We start from the raw sequence: 7326 nt of genomic DNA on the forward strand, positions 1-7326 counted from the left end.
TCTGAAGCTGAGGTGGAGCGACTCTCTCTGCAGAGACCAGGGGAATAGCACCACTCTCTACAGAGACCAGGGGAAGAGTGACACCCTCTGCAGAGATCAAGACTTCAGTGAAACCTGGGGATGGAGTAACGTCCTCGGTTGGCCTTGAATGTAGAGCTCTGAGGCAGAGTTAAGTCTGGGGGTGGAGCAAAGGCCTCAGCAAAGCTCAGAGGCTGAGCAATGTCTTCAGTGGGGTTTGGATGCAGAGTGAAGCATCTTTGCCTGGGCATGAAAGTAAAGCTACATCTTCATCGGGGCTCAGGAGTGAAGCAACTATTTTTGTCAGGGCTCTGAGACTGGGCAGCACCCTTGATGGGGAACGAATAGTGGGCAATTCTTCCTGGCCGAACGGTGAAAGACCACAAAATCAATTATTTTCCTATGAAGAGAACTGGTGTGGGTAGTTGGCGAAGGCGAGCTTACACTGTTGTAGGAACAGCTTGTAAGGAGGTTGTTCCCAAAATCTCGCAATACGTGGCCCCGGTCATCCCCTCCTTAATACAGTGCAGTTTCCCTGTCCAATGTGCAGAAAAACACCCCCATGCTTCACAGTAGGGATGGTGTTCTTGGGATGGTACTCATCATTCTTCTTCCTCCAAACACGTTTAGTGGAATTATGACCCAAAAGTTCTATTTTGGTCTCATCTGACCACATTACTTTCTCCCATGACTCTTCTGGATCATGCAAATGGATATTGGCAAACTTAAGACGTGCCTGGACATGTGCTGGTTTAAGCAGGGGAACCGTCCATGCCATGCATGATTTTAAACCATGACGTCTTAGTGTATTACCAACAGTAACCTTGGAAACGGTGGTCCCAGCTCTTTTCAGGTCATTGACCAGCTCCTCCCAGTTCTGGGCTGATTTCTCACCTTCCTTAGGATCATTGAGACCCCACGAGGTGAGATCTTGCATGGAGCCCCAGTCCGAGGGAGATTGCCAGTCATGTTTAGCTTCTTTCATTTTCTAATGATTGCTCCAACAGTGGACCTTTTTTCACCAAGCTGCTTGGCAATTTCCCCATAGCCCTTTCCAGCCTTGTGGAGGTGTACAATTTTGTCTCTAGTGTCTTTGGACAGCTCTTTGGTCTTGGCCATGTTAGTAGTTGGATTCTTACTGATTGTATGGGGTGGACAGGTGTCTTTATGCAGCTAACGACCTCAAACAGGTGCATCTAATTTAGGATAATAAATGTAGGGGAGGTGGACATTTTAAAGGCAGACTAACAGGTCTTTGAAGGTCAGAATTCTAGCTGATAGGCAGGTGTTCAAATTCTTATTTGCAGCTGTATCATACAAATAAATTGTTTAAAAATCATATATTGTGATTTCTGGATTTTTTGTTTTTTTAGATTATGTCTCTCACAGTGGACATGCACCTACGATGACAATTTCAGACCCCTCCACGATTTCTAAATGGGAGAACTTGCGAAATAGCAGGGTGTTCAAATACTTATTTTCTTCACTGTATGTATGTATGTATATATATATATATATATATATATATATATATATATATATATATATATATATATATATATAAATGGTAATCCAACCAGGGTAGAAAACAGGAAAAAATAGCAGGCAGGCGGGAATATCTCAGGGCAAAATCGAGGAGCTGGTGAGATAATCTGGCACTAGGGTGAATGTAGTTTCGGTGTCCTTACATATCTGGCAGCGCAGTGCAAGGGCTCATTGCAATGCTGAGTGTGCTGTGAAAGGTCCTGACAGAACATATTGACTGTGCTTATGTTATATAACATAATGTCTCTAGGTTACGTATGTAACCCTAGTGTCCTGAAGGAACTAGACGTGTTGAAGCGCTTTGGGAACACGCTCTGAAATAATGTTTTTATTTAGTCAAAAATTGGACGCTGGCTGTCACCGGCAGGGTGACGTCACGACCAGGAAGTATGCACTGTGTGTATGTGTTGAATTGTCTGTCGATTGTTAAAAAAATAATTTCCTTGGGTTTGCAAATGAACCTTGCAGAGGGTTTCGAGACAGGCTTGCTTTTCAGGGGTTTCTTTCCCCTGCGATGAGAGTATTAGCTCCGCCTCTTTTCCTGTGAGGAGGAGGGGGGGCACGCTTTGCAAGCTAGGCTCGAGGAACTACGGAGCTCACAACTAGAGATGTGGCTGCGCCCATTCTGCGCACTTACAGCACAGATTCTCTGTACATTCTGTGCATGGTCTGCGCATATAAATACATACATTTTTTTTACGTAAAATTAATAAAAAAAATAAAATAATAATAATGATGCTGACACTCAAGCAGGTCGTATTTCAAATCAGGTCCGAGGACTAATTTGTCGCAGTAGATCTAAAGGATGCGTATTTTCCTATATCCATCCTTTCATCTTTTATCTCAAGCCGTCAAGAGTCAAGAAGCATTTGTTGTCATTTCAACCATATATAGCTGACGCAGTACACAGTGAAATGAAACAGCGTTCCTCCAGAACCCTGGTGCTATATTTAACAACATAGAGCTACATCCCAGAAAACACAGATCTTAGAACTAGTAAGTGTCCTTGCCACAGAATGTGCATCATGTGCAACCTGGTACAAACAGTGCAAATGACAGCACAAGACAGTGCAAGACAATACAGGACAGGACAGTGTAAGACAAATACACAACACAAAATAGCACCGCCAGTAAACCTGTTGTATATTACACACTGTGGTGTGTACAAGAATACAGAGTATGGGAGTGAACATTGTAAATAAACAAAAATGTAAACAAAATGTTGTGCAAAAGAGCAATAGCAGCAGTCAAAAAAATTTGCAAAAACAGCATGTAAACAGTTTGTAGTCACTGAGGTGATGTAATATGAGTGGTGCTGAAAACATTGATGTGTGAAGTGAGCACGAGTGTGTGTTGAGTCTGGGTTGTATAGATTATTCACACAGTTGAGTGAGTGTGTGCATGTGAGTTTCAGTGCAGTTCTGTGTTGAGAAGCATGATAGCTTGAGAGACGAAACTGTTAACCAGTCTGGATGTGACGGCTTGAATGCTTCAGAACTGCTTCCCTGTTGGTAGGAGGGTTAAGTGTGTGTGACGGGTGTGTGTGGTCATCCACAATGCTGTTGGCTTTGCGCATGCAGCGTGTGGTGCAAATGTCCATGATGAGACGTCAGGGCATTAGCTCGATCAGAGCCGTTAGCGGTCCGGCATTGAGATGTCGTTCACGCTCACATAAAGGTTTTGGGCTTTCGGCTGAACGCCGTGAAGAGTGTGCTTTCTCCATTACAAAGAACCACCTATCTCTGCGTAATATGGGATTAGACTTCTTTGCGCACACATCTTTCCCCTGCCATCATGGCCATCAGGAGGGTCAGAGAAGGACAGCCTCTCACTGTCAAGCAGTTCCAGTAACTGCTAGGACTCATAGCAGCTGCACCCAGTGTTATCCGACTTGGCCTTCTGTACATGAGTCCCCTTCAGTGGTGGCTCAGGACCCATGGGTTCTCACTGAAGGGCTATGCCCTCCATGTGATCAAGGTCATGCAGCCATGCCTACGTGCCTTAGATGTTTGGAGAGCTCCCAGGTTCCTGTCTCAGGGCCCCGTGTTGGGAGTTCCTGTCATCGCATCATGCTAATATTGGATGCCCCTTATGGGGTGGGGAGCAGCCATGAGTGGTCGCTCCACCCAAGGTCTATGGGAAGGGCCCCATCTACTTTGGCACATCAATTGCCTAGAGATGCTGGCTGTGCTTCTAGCATTAAAGCAATTTCTCCTGGACCTCAGAGATCATCACGTGCTGATCCGTATGGACAACACCTCAGTGGTTTCTTAAATCAACCATCATGGAGGTCTGCACTCACGCCCCCTGTACAGGCTGGAATGCCAGATCCTCCTGTGGGCCCAGGGGGACGCTCCTCTGAGTGAGAGCAGCACACATCCCGGATCGGTTGAACAAAGCAGCAGATACCCTGTCGAGGCAGAGGTTGAGACACGTGGAATAGTGGTTCCACCCTCTCATGGTGGAGCAGATTTGGAAGAGATTTGGCAAAGCCCAGGGGGATCTGTTCGTGTCTCAGGAGAGTCGCACTGTCCCCTCTGGGGACGCTGCTTCCAGGAGTTCTGGAAAGAGTTTGCCAGGATTGAGTTTGTCTCCTCCTGGTGGCTCCAAGGTGGCTGTGGACCCTGAGGGGGCATAGCTTCAAGGTTCTGGCCCAACCGAGGTGATAGGAACAGTGGTCCCTGGAACCTCAGAAGCGAGAGAGAGAGAGAGAGGTGAGAGAGAAGAGGGGTGACAGAAAGAGGATATAGTTGTGTGTATTATGTGTCTTTATTGTTGTAGGAAAGTTAAGGACACTGTGCAGTTGGGGACTCCGGCTAGTGAACATGTGAGGGTGAGTAGACGACAACAAACAAATATCCCAATTCACCGAACACTCTATATCCATGATCCCTCCAGATCTGCTCCTTTACCTAAGAAAAATCTACTGATTTAAGACTTGACTAATTAATTATGTTTTTAGCCTTGACTTGAATATTGAGACTGTGTCTGATCCCCAAACACTGATTGGAAGGCTGTTCCATAACTGTGGGGCTTTATAAAAGAAAGATCTGCCCCATGCTCTAGTCTTCATTATTTGAGGTACCAACAAATAGCCTGCACATTTTGATCTATGTAGGCATGGTGGATCATATTGGTACAGAGGTTCACTCAGATACTGCGTCACGCGATGTAACAAAAGCATGAACTAGATTTTCTGCATCCTGTAACAACATCATATTTCTAAGGTGAAAGAAGGAGATCCTGGTAATATTATTCCCATGAGCCTCAATGGAAAGACTATGGTCAATAATCACACCAAGGTCTGCTGTACAAACTGAGATAGAAACACCATCCAGAGATGCTATGTAATCGTAAAGCATCCACTGTCTAATTTCCTTTACACACTCTTCAAATTTTTCAAGCTGATTTCTTTCATGCTGAAATATACAGCTGTGTATCATAAGCATATCAATGGAAGCAAATACCATGTTTATGTATAATTTCACCCAGAAGCAGCATACAGTTGTGTTCAAAATTATTCAACCCCCAATGCTGTAAATGGTTTTAGGGAATTTAGTGTACATTTGTAATTGTATTCAGAATGAAATCCTACAAGGACTTCTTAAAGAACCATATGCAACTAAAATGACATCAATTAAGAACACCAAACCTTACCTCAGAGAGTGTGGAGAACTCAACATTTACATCAACAAACTGATAGCGATCAGTCAAATAAGACCTAAACCAGGAGAGACCTGTTCTCTTTTTACCAACAAAATTCTGGCAAGTCTGGCAAGCAGGATAGTATGATCAATTGTGTCAAAAGCTGCACTATGATTGAGAAAAACTAGTAAAGAGACAAAACCCGGACAAAACCAGGTCATTTAACACCTTAACTAGTGCTGACTCTGTGCAATGAAGAGGCCTAAATCCTGACTCATACATTTCAAAAATGTTATTCCTGAAAGGATGTGAGCATAACTGCTGTGCTACAACCATTTCTAAAATCTTGCAGATAAAGGGAAGGTTTGATATTGGCCTATAGTTGGACAGCTGACAAGGGTCAAGGTCAGGTTTCTTAATTAGGGGTTGATAACTGCCAGTTTGAAGGATTTAGGAACATAACCAATGCTAATGGAAGAGTTTATCCATTTTAAAACAGGTTCAATTACCTTCTGAATTATCTGTTTGAAGAAACTTGTAGGCGAGGAATTGAGAATGCAGGTTGATGATTTCAATGAGGAAATAAATCAAATTGAGTCATTCTCTTGAATGGGGTAAAACTTTGTAAGGATTTCTTAGAATTACACTGCTGTCTACAGGGTTATTTATAAAATCATTTGGATTTTTATTTATTGTCTGGATTTTTTGCCTCTTTCGTGATCGGCATATATGATTTGGCGCATGTTTTACGCTGGATGCCCTTCCTAATGCAACCCCTTCCCATTTACCCAGGCTTGGTACCGGCACTAAGAGTGCACTGGCTTGTACAACCATAATGGCTGGGTTTGAAATTTTGCATATCCCAACTCGTCTGGAAGCTGGGATCAGAGCACAGAGTCAGCCATGGTACGGCGCCCCTGGAGCTGATAGGGCTAAGTGCCTTGCTCAAGGGCTCAACAGTGGCAGCCTTAACACCTGACCTTATGATCAGTAACCCAGAGCCTTACCCACTTGACCACCACTGCCCTGGATGAAAGAGGAGAAGGAGAGGAGGAAGACGACTACAGCGACGGCAGGGAAAGGAGAAGTGGAGGAGAGTGGGGGTTAGGGTGGGTACTTTAAATGTTGGTACTTTGACTGTTAAAGGGAGAGAGGTAGCTGATATGATGGAGAGGAGAAAGGTGTGTTCCTGAACACTAATAATGTTGTGTGTTCAGGAGACCAAGAGGAAAGGGAGTAAGGCAAGGAACATTAGAGGTGGGTTTGGAGGTGAAGAAGAAGAGGAGAAGTGAAGAGGTGCTGGATGATTGGGCAACTGCTGCAGAAGTGATAAGGGAGACGGCTAAAAAGGTACTTAGTGTTACATCTGGAAATAGAAAGGAAGACAAAGAGATATGGTGGTGGAATAAGTAAGTGCAGGAAAGCATAAGGAGAAAGAGGTTGGCAAAACAGAACTGGGATCTACAGAGTGATGAGAAAAGTAGACAGAAGTATAAGGAGCTGCGGCAGAGGGTGAAGAGGGATGTAGGCATATGAGGAGCTGTATGAGAAGTTGGACACTAAGGAAAGAGAAAAGGATTTGTACTGATTGTCCAGGCAGAGAGACCACGCTGGGATAAATGTGCTGCAAGTTAGAGCAATAAAGGATGGAGTTGGAAAAATGTTTTGACTACTGAGGAGAGTGTGTTGAAGATGGAGGGAGTATTTTGAGCAGCTAATAAAACTTGTGTTAAACGCATGTTTTAACGCTGGATGCCCTTCCTAACGCAACCCTCCCCAATTTATCTGGGCTTGGGACCGGCACTGAAAGTGGCTGGGGTTGGTTCCCTGACCGGGGATCGAACCCGTGCCGCAGATAATGAACGAGGAAAATAAGAGAGAGAGAACTTTGGGTGGTGTGGATTTGGTGAAGCAGGAAGTGGATAGGATTAGTAAGGAGGAAGTGAGAGCAGCAATTAAGAGAATGAAGAGTGGAAAGTTGGTTGGACCAGATGACATACCGGTTGAAGCATGATGTTTAGGTGAGATGGCAGTGAAAGATTGTTTAACAGGATTTTGGAAGGTGTGAGGATGCCTGATGAATGGAGAAGGAGTGTGCTGGTACAGATCTTTAAGAAC

Source organism: Silurus meridionalis, chromosome 24, assembly GCF_014805685.1.
Source record: "Silurus meridionalis isolate SWU-2019-XX chromosome 24, ASM1480568v1, whole genome shotgun sequence".
Taxonomy (NCBI): Eukaryota; Metazoa; Chordata; class Actinopteri; order Siluriformes; family Siluridae; genus Silurus; species Silurus meridionalis.